The sequence below is a fragment of the Oncorhynchus clarkii genome, chromosome 8 (assembly GCF_045791955.1).
Source record: "Oncorhynchus clarkii lewisi isolate Uvic-CL-2024 chromosome 8, UVic_Ocla_1.0, whole genome shotgun sequence".
NCBI classification, from domain to species: Eukaryota; Metazoa; Chordata; class Actinopteri; order Salmoniformes; family Salmonidae; genus Oncorhynchus; species Oncorhynchus clarkii.
In genome coordinates this window covers 4,133,629-4,149,255 of record NC_092154.1, presented here as the reverse complement: position 1 = coordinate 4,149,255, position 15,627 = coordinate 4,133,629, and positions in this window count along the sequence as shown.

The window sequence follows — 15,627 nt, the reverse complement described above, 5'->3', positions numbered from 1 at the left end:
AATAACTCTCTACCTGTACCCACACACCTCCAGAACCCAATCGACCCATTCAAAGCTTTAAATAACTCTCTACCTGTAACCACACACCCCCAGAACCCAATCGACCCATTCAAAGCTTTAAATAACTCTCTACCTGTACCCACACACCCCCAGAACCCAATTGACGCTTTCAAAGCTTTAAATAACTCTCTACCTGTAGTCACACACCTCCAGAACCAATCGACCCATTCAAAGCTTTAAATAACTCTCTACCTGTACCCACACACCCCCAGAACCCAATCGACCCATTCAAAGGTTTAAATAACTCTACCTTTGCAGGCTTGCAACTCTCTTGTAGTCCCAATATTTACTGTAGGATATTTACTGTAGGATATTTACTGATAGTGAGCTGTGATAATATAACACTGTGCAGACATGCATGCAACAGACTGCATACAGTGGAATTCACTATTTGATGCAAGACTTCTATAGGAAATGTGCTAAAGGCCATCTTTTACAGTCTAAATGTCATTTTAATGGTAAAAATCTTCAATGGGAAATGATCTTAACATGAATAAATATCTTAAAATAAATATAACTTAAATATACATTAGAACCTCTTCAATTAAAATAAATTAACATTATAATCTATAGAATGATATAACAAACAAATAATCAAATCAGAAGCAGATTTCTGAACTAAGTACACATACCAACGAGACAATAAGCAGCTGTGGAAGTGGAAATGGAAAACAACATGGAAATGAAAAGGCCTGAAGGTGGCGCTAGAGGAAAGGTCAAGAGGTCTAATCAATAGGTTTCTTCCACTTGGGGGCTTGATTGTGAACAACAGGTTTTATGGTCAATCCAGCCATTACTTTGAGATATATCTTGTTCTCAGTCTTGTTCTCAGTCTTGTTCTCAGTCTTGTTCTCAGTCCTGTTCTCAGTCTTGTTCTCAGTCTGTTCTCAGTCTGTTCTCAGGCTTGTTCTCACTCTGTTCTCAGTCTGTTCTCAGTCTGTTCTCAGTCTTGTTCTCAGTCTTGTTCTCAGTCTGTTCTCAGTCTTGTTCTCAGTCTGTTCTCAGTCTTGTTCTCAGTCTTGTTCTCAGTCCTGTTCTCATTCTTGTTCTCAGTCTGTTCTCAGTCTTAGTTCTCAGCCTGTTCTCAGTCTGTTCTCAGTCTTGTTCTCAGTCTGTTCTCAGTCTGTTCTCAGTCTTGTTCTCAGTCTTGTTCTCAGTCCTGTTCTCAGTCTTGTTCTCAGTCTGTTCTCAGTCTGTTCTCAGGCTTGTTCTCACTCTGTTCTCAGTCTGTTCTCAGTCTGTTCTCAGTCTTGTTCTCAGTCTTGTTCTCAGTCTGTTCTCAGTCTTGTTCTCAGTCTGTTCTCAGTCTTGTTCTCAGTCTTGTTCTCAGTCCTGTTCTCATTCTTGTTCTCAGTCTGTTCTCAGTCTTAGTTCTCAGCCTGTTCTCAGTCTGTTCTCAGTCCTGTTCTCAGTCCTGTTCTCAGTCTTGTTCTCAGTCTTGTTCTCAGCCTGTTCTCAGTCTTGTTCTCAGTCTGTTCTCAGTCTGTTCTCAGTCTTGTTCTCAGTCTGTTCTCAGTCTTGTTCTCAGTCTGTTCTCAGTCTGTTCTCAGTCTTGTTCTCAGTCTTGTTCTCAGTCTTGTTCTCAGTCTTGTTCTCAGTCTGTTCTCAGTCTTGTTCTCAGTCTTGTTCTCAGTCTTGTTCTCAGTCTGTTCTCAGTCTTGTTCTCAGTCTGTTCTCAGTCTTGTTCTCAGTCTGTTCTCAGTCTTGTTCTCAGTCTTGTTCTCAGTCTTGTTCTCAGTCTTGTTCTCAGCCTTGTTCTCAGTCTGTTCTCAGTCTTGTTCTCAGTCTTGTTCTCAGTCTTGTTCTCAGTCTGTTCTCAGTCTTGTTCTCAGTCTGTTCTCAGTCTTGTTCTCAGTCTGTTCTCAGTCTTGTTCTCAGTCTTGTTCTCAGTCTTGTTCTCAGCCTGTGGGCATCATGTGTGTAGTGATCCAATATCCATAGCCATGCCATTTAACAGATATCACTGGCCCTCGCTCAGCCTTACTCACCAAGAGCCCAGCGCCCAGCCTTCTTGCTAGCAAAGACACTGATCAAGTCTTTGAAGTCCAGATTTCGAGCTAACTGACTTTCAATGAACAGCATGACAAGACTGCAAAGCCTGTCCTGGGACATAGTGGACCTCAAATAGCTTTTTAAAATCAGTTTTTAGCTTACCGAAAGCTCTTTCGCCACCAGCAACAGTCACAGGCAAAATAAATGTAAAGTAATGCACACTTCTCCAAGAATGTTTTACCTCTCCAAGAATGCTATACCTCTCCAAGAATGCTATACCTCTCCAAGAATGCTTTACTTCTCCAAGAATGCTTTACCCCTCCAAGAATGCTATACCTCTCCAAGAATGCTATACCTCTCCAAGAATGCTTTACTTCTCCAAGAATGCTATACCTCTCCAAGAATGCTATACCTCTCCAAGAATGCTTTACCTCTCCAAGAATGCTTTACTTCTCCAAGAATGCTATACCTCTCCAAGAATGCTATACCTCTCCAAGAATGCTATACCTCTCCAAGAATGCTATACCTCTCCAAGAATGCTATACCTCTCCAAGAATGCTATACCTCTCCAAGAATGCTATACCTCTCCAAGAATGCTTTACTTCTCCAAGAATGCTATACCTCTCCAAGAATGCTATACCTCTCCAAGAATGCTATACCTCTCCAAGAATGCTATACCTCTCCAAGAATGCTATACCTCTCCAAGAATGCTATACCTCTCCAAGAATGCTATACCTCTCCAAGAATGCTATACCTCTCCAAGAATGCTATACCTCTCCAAGAATGCTATACCTCTCCAAGAATGCTATACCTCTCCAAGAATGCTATACCTCTCCAAGAATGCTTTACCTCTCCAAGAATGCTATACCTCTCCAAGAATGCTATACATCTCCAAGAATGCTTTGCAGCTGCATCTTACAAATTACATTCAGGAGACCAAGAGGGGTCAAGTTAGGAGGGAAAGTGGCAGCATATACAGTGTTCAGGAGACCAAGAGGGGACAAGTTAGGAGGGGAAAGTGTCAGCATATACAGTGTTCAGGAGACCAAGAGGAGACAAACCTAGTGTCCAAGTCACTTATGATGTCATCCATAGCAGTAAAAAACACTGTGTTCTGGAACCTAGTGTCCAGGTCACTTATGATGTCATCCATAGCAGTAAAAAACACTGTGTTCTGGAACCTAGTGTCCAGGTCACTTATGATGTCATCCATAGCAGTAAAAAACACTGTGTTCTGGAACCTAGTGTCCAGGTCACTTATGATGTCATCCATAGCAGTAAAAAACACTGTGCTGTGTAGTCTACTACAGGTGTTGTTGCCTAGCTATAACTACATGCTGTGTAGTCTACTACAGGTGTTGTTGCCTAGCTATAACTACATGCTGTGTAGTCTACTACAGGTGTTGTTGCCTAGCTATAACTACATGCTGTGTATCCTACTACAGGTGTTGTTGCCTAGCTATAACTACATGCTGTGTAGTCTACTACAGGTGTTGTTGCCTAGCTATAACTACATGCTGTGTAGTCTACTACAGGTGTTGTTAACTAGCTATAACTACATGCTGTGTAGTCTACTACAGGTGTTGTTGCCTAGCTATAACTACATGCTGTGTATCCTACTACAGGTGTTGTTGCCTAGCTATAACTACATGCTGTGTATCCTACTACAGGTGTTGTTGCCTAGCTATAACTACATGCTGTGTAGTCTACTACAGGTGTTGTTGCCTAGCTATAACTACATGCTGTGTATCATACTACAGGTGTTGTTGCCTAGCTATAACTACATGCTGTGTATCCTACTACAGGTGTTGTTGCCTAGCTATAACTACATGCTGTGTATCCTACTACAGGTGTTGTTGCCTAGCTATAACTACATGCTGTGTATCCTACTACAGGTGTTGTTGCCTAGCTATAACTACATGCTGTGTATCCTCCTACAGGTGTTGTTGCCTAGCTATAACTACATGCTGTGTAGTCTACTACAGGTGTTGTTGCCTAGCTATAACTACATGCTGTGTAACCTCCTACAGGTGTTGTTGCCTAGCTATAACTACATGCTGTGTAGTCTACTACAGGTGTTGTTGCCTAGCTATAACTACATGCTGTGTAACCTCCTACAGGTGTTGTTGCCTAGCTATAACTACATGCTGTGTATCCTACTACAGGTGTTGTTGCCTAGCTATAACTACATGCTGTGTAGTCTACTACAGGTGTTGTTGCCTAGCTATAACTACATGCTGTGTAGTCTACTACAGGTGTTGTTGCCTAGCTATAACTACATGCTGTGTAACCTCCTACAGGTGTTGTTGCCTAGCTATAACTACATGCTGTGTAGTCTACTACAGGTGTTGTTGCCTAGCTATAACTACATGCTGTGTAACCTCCTACAGGTGTTGTTGCCTAGCTATAACTACATGCTGTGTAACCTCCTACAGGTGTTGTTGCCTAGCTATAACTACATGCTGTGTATCCTACTACAGGTGTTGTTGCCTAGCTATAACTACATGCTGTGTAGTCTACTACAGGTGTTGTTGCCTAGCTATAACTACATGCTGTGTAGTCTACTACAGGTGTTGTTGCCTAGCTATAACTACATGCTGTGTATCCTACTACAGGTGTTGTTGCCTAGCTATAACTACATGCTGTGTAACCTCCTACAGGTGTTGTTGCCTAGCTATAACTACATGCTGTGTATCCTACTGCAGGTGTTGTTAACTAGCTATAACTACATGCTGTGTAGTCTACTACAGGTGTTGTTGCCTAGCTATAACTACATGCTGTGTAGTCTACTACAGGTGTTGTTGCCTAGCTATAACTACATGCTGTGTATCCTACTACAGGTGTTGTTGCCTAGCTATAACTACATGCTGTGTAGTCTACTACAGGTGTTGTTGCCTAGCTATAACTACATGCTGTGTAGTCTACTACAGGTGTTGTTGCCTAGCTATAACTACATGCTGTGGATCCTACTGCAGGTGTTGTTGCCTAGCTATAACTACATGCTGTGTAGTCTACTACAGGTGTTGTTGCCTAGCTATAACTACATGCTGTGTATCCTACTACAGGTGTTGTTGCCTAGCTATAACTACATGCTGTGTATCCTACTACAGGTGTTGTTGCCTAGCTATAACTACATGCTGTGTATCCTACTACAGGTGTTGTTGCCTAGCTATAACTACATGCTGTGTAGTCTACTACAGGTGTTGTTGCCTAGCTATAACTACATGCTGTGTAGTCTACTACAGGTGTTGTTGCCTAGCTATAACTACTCTCTACATTCCATTCCACATGAACAACAGAGTAGTGCACTACATAAGCCCTGGTGAAAAGTAGCACGCCTTGTTCAAAAAGTAGGGAACTATATAGGGAATAGCCTAGGGTGCTGTTTGGGATGTGGCCTATCATCCACCAACCTAATCCTCAAGTCCATTCATTTCAATGTGAGGTAATCCCCACCGTTGCGACTCTGCCGGGACTAGATTGCGGTGTGTCGCATGCTTGTGCTTTGCTTTACCTTGCGGAATGACAAACAGAAGTAGACAAACTACCACATAAGGTGCTGATGTGGGGAGGCAGGTAGCCTATTGGTTAGAGTGTAGAGGAGGCAGGTAGCCTATTGGTCAGAGTGTAGAGGAGGCAGGTAGCCTATTGGTCCGAGTGTAGAGGAGGCAGGTAGCCTATTGGTTAGAGTGTAGAGGAGGCAGGTAGCCTATTGGTTAGAGCGTTGGGCCAGTAACCGAAAAGGTTGCTCGATCGAATTCCTGAGCTGATGAGGTAAAAATCTGTCTTTCTATCACTGAGCAAGGCAGTGAACCCACTGTTTCACTGAACCCACTGTTTCACTGAACCCACTGTTTCACTGAACCCACTGTTTCACTGGCGCCGAAGACGTGGATGTCGATTATGGCAGCCCCCCCTCACCTCTCTGATTCAGAGGGGTTAAATGTTCCCCACCTCTCTGATTCAGAGGGGTTAAATGTTGAAGACACATTTCAGTTGAATGCATTCAGTTGGACAACTAATGTTGTAGCCAAAGGAGAACCTGGCGACTGTCAGCACCGTTAATGGGAGCGTGAGAACAGGGCGGTGTCTTGGGGGGACTGGGGCAGATAGAGCACTCTGGCGCCTTCGGTCCCTCCGATGTAATGAATACCGGTGATCCCCGGAAACCCAGGAGTCGCTGTTTGGCCTCAGAGATCATTCCACACCGATTCCCCCCAAATCCTCTACCGGCCGAAACAAAACAACTGACGTTATGGGAAGGGTTAAGTGGAGGAAGAACAGACATATTGGGGAGGGTTAAGTGGAGGAAGAACAGACATATTGGGGAGGGTTAAGTGGGGGAACAACAAACATTATGGGGAGGGTTAAGTGGAGGAAGAACAGATATTATGGGGAGGGTTAAATGGAGGAAGAACAGACATATTGGGGAGGGTTAAGTGGGGGAACAACAGACATTATGGGGAGGGTTAAGTGGGGGAAGAACAGACATTATGGGGAGGGTTAAGTGGGGGAACAACAGACATTGTGGGGAGGGTTACGTGGAGGAAGAACAGATATTATGGGGAGGGTTACGTGGAGGAAGAACAGATATTATGGGGAGGGTTAAATGGAGGAAGAACAGACATATTGGGGAGGGTTAAGTGGGGGAAGAACAGACATTATGGGGAGGGTTACGTGGAGGAAGAACAGATATTATGGGGAGGGTTAAATGGAGGAAGAACAGACATATTGGGGAGGGTTAAGTGGGGGAAGAACAGACATTATGGGGAGGGTTAAGTGGGGGAACAACAGACATTATGGGGAGGGTTACGTGGGGCAACAACAGACATATTGGGGAGGGCTAAGTGGGGGAAGAACAGACATATTGGGGAGGGTTAAGTGCGGGAAGAACAGACATATTGGGGAGGGTTAAGTGGGGGAAGAACAGACATATTGGGGAGGGTTAAGTGGGGGAACAACAGACATATTGGGGAGGGTTAAGTGGGGGAAGAACAGACATATGGACCAGGGTCCATAACCACCCCATTTATGTCTGTTCCTGTGTGTGGAGAGAGAGGGGCTCAAAAAAGGTTAAAGCTGGAATCCTTAATGGTGTAACAGCCAGGTCCGTTTGCGAAACTACAACAACAAACAACAACATAATTTCACGCACATAGAACCAGACAGACAGACAGGCAGGGCGTTCCCCTCACCTGGGCCCTTAGTAGTGTCACACATCGCTGGGCGTTCCCCTCACCTGGGCCCTTAATAGTGTCACACATCGCTGGGCGTTCCCCTCACCTGGGCCCTTAATAGTGTCACATCGCTGGGCGTTCCCCTCACCTGGGCCCTTAATAGTGTCACATCGCTGGGCGTTCCCCTCACCTGGCATGGGCCCTTAATAGTGTCACATCGCTGGGCGTTCCCCTCACCTGGGCCCTTAATAGTGTCACATCGCTGGGCGTTCCCCTCACCTGGCATGGGCCCTTAATAGTGTCACATCGCTGGGCGTTCCCCTCACCTGGCCTGGGCCCTTAATAGTGTCACACATCGCTGGGCGTTCCCCTCACCTGGGCCCTTAATAATGTCATACAGCGCTGGGCGTTCCCCTCACCTGGGCCCTTAATAGTGTCACATCGCTGGGCGTTCCCCTCACCTGGCCTGGGCCCTTAATAGTGTCATACATCGCTGGGCGTTCCCCTCACCTGGACCCTTAATAGAGTCATACAGCACTGAGCGTTCCCCTCACCTGGGCCCTTAATAGTGTCACAGCGCTGGGCGTTCCCCTCACCTGGCCTGGGCCCTTAATAGTGCCACACATCGCTGGGCGTTCCCCTCACCTGGACCCTTAATAGAGTCATACAGCGCTGAGCGTTCCCCTCACCTGGGCCCTTAATAGTGTCACATCGCTGGGCGTTCCCCTCACCTGGGCCCTTAATAGTGTCACACATCGCTGGGCGTTCACCTCACCTGGCCTGGGCCCTTAATAGTGTCACATCACTGGGTGTTCCCCTCACCTGGGCCCTTAATAGTGTCACAACGCTGGGTGTTCCCCTCACCTGGCCTGGGCCCTTAATAGTGTCACACATCACTGGGCGTTCCCCTCACCTGGCCTGGGCCCTTGATAGTGTCACGCATCGCTGGGCGTTCCCCTCACCTGGCCTGGGCCCTTGATAGTGTCACACATCGCTGGGCGTTCCCCTCACCTGGGCCCTTAATAGTGTCACAGCGCTGGGCGTTCCCCTCACCTCGGCCCTTAATAGTGTCACACATCGCTGGGCGTTCCCTTCACCTGGCCTGGGCCATTAATAGTGTCATACATCGCTGGGCGTTCCCCTCACCTGGGCTGGGCCCTTAATAGTGTCACACATCGCTGGGCGTTCCCCTCACTTGGGCCCTTAATAGTGTCATACAGCGCAGGGCGTTCCCCTCACCTGGGCCCTTAATAGTGTCACATCGCTGGGCGTTCCCCTCACCTGGGCCCTTAATAGTGTTACAGCGCTGGGCGTTCCCCTCACGTGGGTCCTTAATAGTGTCACACAACGCTGAGCGTTCCTCTCACCTGGCCTGGACCCTTAATAGTGTCACATCGCTGGGCGTTCCCCTCACCTGGCCTGGACCCTTAATAGTGTCACATCGCTGGGCGTTCCCCTCACCTGGCCTGGACCCTTAATAGTGTCACATCGCTGGGTGTTCCCCTCACCTGGCCTGGGCCCTTAATAGTGTCACACATCGCTGGGCGTTCCCCTCACCTGGGCCCTTAATAGTGTCACAGCGCTGGGCGTTCCTCTCACCTGGGCCCTTAATAGTGTCACACATCGCTGGGCGTTCCCCTCACCTGGGCCCTTAATAGTGTCACACATCGCTGGGCATTCCCCTCACCTGGCCTGGGCCCTTAATAGTGTCACACGTCGCTGGGCGTTCCCCTCACCTGGGTCCTTACTAGTGTCACATCGCTGGGCGTTCCCCTCACCTGGCCTGGGCCCTTAATAGTGTCACATCGCTGGGCGTTCCCCTCACCTAGGCCCTTAATAGTGTCACATCGCTGGGCGTTCCCCTCACCTGGGCCCTTAATAGTGTCACAGCGCTGGGCGTTCCCCTCACCTGGCCTGGGCCCTTAATAGTGTCACATCGCTGGGCGTTCCCCTCACCTGGGCCCTTAATAGTGTCACATCGCTGGGAATTCCCCTCACCTGGGCCCTTAATAGTGTCACATCGCTGGGCGTTCCCCTCACCTGGGCCCTTAATAGTGTCACAGCGCTGGGCGTTCCCCTCACCTGGGCCCTTAATAGTGTCACACATCGCTGGGCGTTCCCCTCACCTGGGCCCTTAATAGTGTCACATCGCTGGGCGTTCCCCTCACCTGGACCCTTAATAGTGTCACAGCGCTGGGCGTTCCCCTCACCTGGCCTGGGCCCATAATAGTGTCACATCGCTGGGCGTTCCCCTCACCTGGCCTGGGCCCATAATAGTGTCACACATCGCTGGGCGTTCCCCTCACCTGGCCTGGGCCCATGATAGTGCCACACATCGCTGGGCGTCCCCCTCACCTGGGCCCATAATAGTGTCATACAACGCTGAGCGTTCCCCTCACCTGGGCCCATTATATCTGGGTAACTATCTATCTGGGTAACTATCAAGGGCCCAGGTGTTGACCCTGGTCAGTCCTGTTATGGACCCTTTACACCCAGTGGGTGGTGTAACTGACCCTGGTCAGTCCTGTTATGGACTCTTTACACCCAGTGGGTGGTGTTGACCCTGTTATGGACTCTTTACACCCAGTGGGTGGTGTAACTGACCCTGGTCAGTCCTGATATGGACTCTTTACACCCAGTGGGTGGTGTAACTGACCCTGGTCAGTCCTGATATGGACTCTTTACACCCAGTGGGTGGTGTAACTGACCCTGGTCAGTCCTGTTATGGACCCTTTACACCCAGTGGGTGGTGTAACTGACCCTGGTCAGTCCTGTTATGGACCCTTTACACCCAGTGGGTGGTGTTGACCCTGGTCAGTCCTGTTATGGACCCTTTACACCCAGTGGGTGGTGTTGACACTGGTCAGTCCTGATATGGACTCTTTACACCCAGTGGGTGGTGTAACTGACCCTGGTCTGTCCTGTTATGGACCTTTACACCCAGTGGGTGGTGTAACTGACCCTGGTCAGTCCTGTTATGGACTCTTTACACCCAGTGGGTGGTGTAACTGACCCTGGTCAGTCCTGTTATGGACCCTTTACACCCAGTGGGTGGTGTAACTGACCCTGGTCAGTCCTGTTATGGACTCTTTACACCCAGTGGGTGGTGTAACTGACCCTGGTCAGTCCTGTTATGGACTCTTTACACCCAGTGGGTGGTGTAACTGACCCTGGTCAGTCCTGATATGGACCCTTTACACCCAGTGGGTGGTGTAACTGACCCTGGTCAGTACTGATATGGACCCTTTACACCCAGTGGGTGGTGTAACTGACCCTGGTCAGTCCTGTTATGGACTCTTTACACCCAGTGGGTGGTGTTGACCCTGGTCAGTCCTGATATGGACCCTTTACACCCAGTGGGTGGTGTTGACCCTGGTCAGTCCTGTTATGGACCTTTACACCCAGTGGGTGGTGTTGACCCTGGTCAGTCCTGATATGGACCCTTTACACCCAGTGGGTGGGGTAACTGACCCTGGTCAGTCCTGATATGGACTCTTTACACCCAGTGGGTGGTGTTGACCCTGGTCAGTCCTGATATGGACTCTTTACACCCAGTGGGTGGGGTAACTGACCCTGGTCAGTCCTGTTATGGACCCTTTACACCCAGTGGGTGGTGTAACTGACCCTGGTCAGTCCTGTTATGGACCCTTTACACCCAGTGGGTGGTGTTGACCCTGGTCAGACCTGTTATGGACCCTTTACACCCAGTGGGTGGTGTTGACCCTGGTCAGTCCTGATATGGACCCTTTACACCAAGTGGGTGGTGTAACTGACCCTGGTCAGTCCTGATATGGACCCTTTACACCCAGTGGGTGGTGTAACTGAACCTGGTCAGTCCTGATGTGGACTCTTTACACCCAGTGGGTGGTGTAACTGACCCTTGTCAGTCCTGTTATGGACCCTTTACACCCAGTGGGTGGTGTAACTGACCCTGGTCAGTCCTGTTATGGACTCTTTACACCCAGTGGGTGGTTTAACTGACCCTGGTCAGTCCTGTTATGGACCCTCTACACCCAGTGGGTGGTGTAACTGACCCTGGTCAGTCCTGATATGGACCCTTTACACCCAGTGGGTGGTGTAACTGACCCTGGTCAGTCCTGATATGGACCCTTTACACCCAGTGGGTGGTGTAACTGACCCTGGTCAGTCCTGTTATGGACTCTTTACACCCAGTGGGTGGTGTTGACCCTGGTCAGTCCTGATATGGACCCTTTACACCCAGTGGGTGGTGTTGACCCTGGTCAGTCCTGTTATGGACCTTTACACCCAGTGGGTGGTGTTGACCCTGGTCAGTCCTGATATGGACCCTTTACACCCAGTGGGTGGGGTAACTGACCCTGGTCAGTCCTGATATGGACTCTTTACACCCAGTGGGTGGTGTTGACCCTGGTCAGTCCTGATATGGACTCTTTACACCCAGTGGGTGGGGTAACTGACCCTGGTCAGTCCTGTTATGGACCCTTTACACCCAGTGGGTGGTGTAACTGACCCTGGTCAGTCCTGTTATGGACCCTTTACACCCAGTGGGTGGTGTTGACCCTGGTCAGACCTGTTATGGACCCTTTACACCCAGTGGGTGGTGTTGACCGTGGTCAGTCCTGATATGGACCCTTTACACCAAGTGGGTGGTGTAACTGACCCTGGTCAGTCCTGATATGGACCCTTTACACCCAGTGGGTGGTGTAACTGAACCTGGTCAGTCCTGATGTGGACTCTTTACACCCAGTGGGTGGTGTAACTGACCCTTGTCAGTCCTGTTATGGACCCTTTACACCCAGTGGGTGGTGTAACTGACCCTGGTCAGTCCTGTTATGGACTCTTTACACCCAGTGGGTGGTTTAACTGACCCTGGTCAGTCCTGTTATGGACCCTCTACACCCAGTGGGTGGTGTAACTGACCCTGGTCAGTCCTGATATGGACCCTTTACACCCAGTGGGTGGTGTGACCCTGGTCAGTCCTGTTATGGACCCTTTACACCCAGTGGGTGGTGTTGACCCTGGTCAGTCCTGTTATGGACCCTTTACACCGAGTGGGTGGTGTTGACCCTGGTCAGTCCTGTTATGGACCCTTTACACCCAGTGGGTGGTGTTGACCCTGGTCAGTCCTGATATGGACTCTTTACACCCAGTGGGTGGTGTTGACCCTGGTCAGTCCTGTTATGGACCCTTTACACCCAGTGGGTGGTGTTGACCCTGGTCAGTCCTGTTATGGACCCTTTACACCCAGTGGGTGGTGTTGACCCTGGTCAGTCCTGATATGGACTCTTAACACCCAGTGGGTGGTGTTGACCCTGGTCAGTCCTGATATGGACCCTTTACACCCAATGGGTGGTGTAACTGACCCTGGTCAGTCCTGTTATGGACCCTTTACACCCAGTGGGTGGTGTTGACCCTGGTCAGTCCTGATATGGACTCTTTACACCCAGTGGGTGGTGTTGACCCTGGTCAGTCCTGATATGGACCCTTTACACCCAGTGGGTGGTGTGACCCTGGTCAGTCCTGATATGGACTCTTTACACCCAGTGGGTGGTGTTGACCCTGGTCAGTCCTGTTATGGACCCTTTACACCCAGTGGGTGGTGTTGACCCTGGTCAGTCCTGTTATGGACCCTTTACACCCAGTGGGTGGTGTTGACCCTGGTCAGTCCTGATATGGACTCTTAACACCCAGTGGGTGGTGTTGACCCTGGTCAGTCCTGATATGGACCCTTTACACCCAATGGGTGGTGTAACTGACCCTGGTCAGTCCTGTTATGGACCCTTTACACCCAGTGGGTGGTGTTGACCCTGGTCAGTCCTGATATGGACTCTTTACACCCAGTGGGTGGTGTTGACCCTGGTCAGTCCTGATATGGACCCTTTACACCCAGTGGGTGGTGTGACCCTGGTCAGTCCTGTTATGGACCCTTTACACCCAGTGGGTGGTGTTGACCCTGGTCAGTCCTGTTATGGACCCTTTACACCGAGTGGGTGGTGTTGACCCTGGTCAGTCCTGTTATGGACCCTTTACACCCAGTGGGTGGTGTTGACCCTGGTCAGTCCTGATATGGACTCTTTACACCCAGTGGGTGGTGTTGACCCTGGTCAGTCCTGTTATGGACCCTTTACACCCAGTGGGTGGTGTTGACCCTGGTCAGTCCTGTTATGGACCCTTTACACCCAGTGGGTGGTGTTGACCCTGGTCAGTCCTGATATGGACTCTTAACACCCAGTGGGTGGTGTTGACCCTGGTCAGTCCTGATATGGACCCTTTACACCCAATGGGTGGTGTAACTGACCCTGGTCAGTCCTGTTATGGACCCTTTACACCCAGTGGGTGGTGTTGACCCTGGTCAGTCCTGATATGGACTCTTTACACCCAGTGGGTGGTGTTGACCCTGGTCAGTCCTGATATGGACCCTTTACACCCAGTGGGTGGTGTAACTGACCCTGGTCAGTCCTGTTATGGACCTTTACACCCAGTGGGTGGTGTAACTGACCCTGGTCAGTCCTGATATGGACCCTTTACACCCAGTGGGTGGTGTAACTGACCCTGGTCAGTCCTGTTATGGACCCTTTACACCCAGTGGGTGGTGTTGACCCTGGTCAGTCCTGATATGGACTCTTTACACCCAGTGGGTGGTGTAACTGACCCTGGTCAGTCCTGTTATGGACCCTTTACACCCAGTGGGTGGTGTAACTGACCCTGGTCAGTCCTGTTATGGACCCTTTACACCCAGTGGGTGGTGTTGACCCTGGTCAGTCCTGTTATGGACCCTTTACACCCAGTGGGTGGTGTTGACCCTGGTCAGTCCTGTTATGGACCCTTTACACCCAGTGGGTGGTGTTGACACTGGTCAGTCCTGATATGGACCCTTTACACCCAGTGGGTGGTGTTGACCCTGGTCAGTCCTGTTATGGACCCTTTACACCCAGTGGGTGGTGTTGACCCTGGTCAGTCCTGTTATGGACCCTTTACACCCAGTGGGTGGTGTTGACACTGGTCAGTCCTGATATGGACTCTTTACACCCAGTGGGTGGTGTAACTGACCCTGGTCTGTCCTGTTATGGACCTTTACACCCAGTGGGTGGTGTAACTGACCCTGGTCAGTCCTGTTATGGACTCTTTACACCCAGTGGGTGGTGTAACTGACCCTGGTCAGTCCTGTTATGGACCCTTTACACCCAGTGGGTGGTGTAACTGACCCTGGTCAGTCCTGTTATGGACCCTTTACACCCAGTGGGTGCTGTAACTGACCCTGGTCAGTCCTGTTATGGACTCTTTACACCCAGTGGGTGGTGTAACTGACCCTGGTCAGTCCTGTTATGGACTCTTTACACCCAGTGGGTGGTGTAACTGACCCTGGTCAGTCCTGATATGGACCCTTTACACCCAGTGGGTGGTGTAACTGACCCTGGTCAGTCCTGATATGGACCCTTTACACCCAGTGGGTGGTGTAACTGACCCTGGTCAGTCCTGTTATGGACTCTTTACACCCAGTGGGTGGTGTTGACCCTGGTCAGTCCTGATATGGACCCTTTACACCCAGTGGGTGGTGTTGACCCTGGTCAGTCCTGTTATGGACCTTTACACCCAGTGGGTGGTGTTGACCCTGGTCAGTCCTGATATGGACCCTTTACACCCAGTGGGTGGGGTAACTGACCCTGGTCAGTCCTGATATGGACTCTTTACACCCAGTGGGTGGTGTTGACCCTGGTCAGTCCTGATATGGACTCTTTACACCCAGTGGGTGGGGTAACTGACCCTGGTCAGTCCTGTTATGGACCCTTTACACCCAGTGGGTGGTGTAACTGACCCTGGTCAGTCCTGTTATGGACCCTTTACACCCAGTGGGTGGTGTTGACCCTGGTCAGACCTGTTATGGACCCTTTACACCCAGTGGGTGGTGTTGACCCTGGTCAGTCCTGATATGGACCCTTTACACCAAGTGGGTGGTGTAACTGACCCTGGTCAGTCCTGATATGGACCCTTTACACCCAGTGGGTGGTGTAACTGAACCTGGTCAGTCCTGATGTGGACTCTTTACACCCAGTGGGTGGTGTAACTGACCCTTGTCAGTCCTGTTATGGACCCTTTACACCCAGTGGGTGGTGTAACTGACCCTGGTCAGTCCTGTTATGGACTCTTTACACCCAGTGGGTGGTTTAACTGACCCTGGTCAGTCCTGTTATGGACCCTCTACACCCAGTGGGTGGTGTAACTGACCCTGGTCAGTCCTGATATGGACCCTTTACACCCAGTGGGTGGTGTGACCCTGGTCAGTCCTGTTATGGACTCTTTACACCCAGTGGGTGGGGTAACTGACCCTGGTCAGTCCTGTTATGGACCCTTTACACCCAGTGGGTGGTGTTGACCCTGGTCAGTCCTGATATGGACCCTTTACACCCAGTGGGTGGTG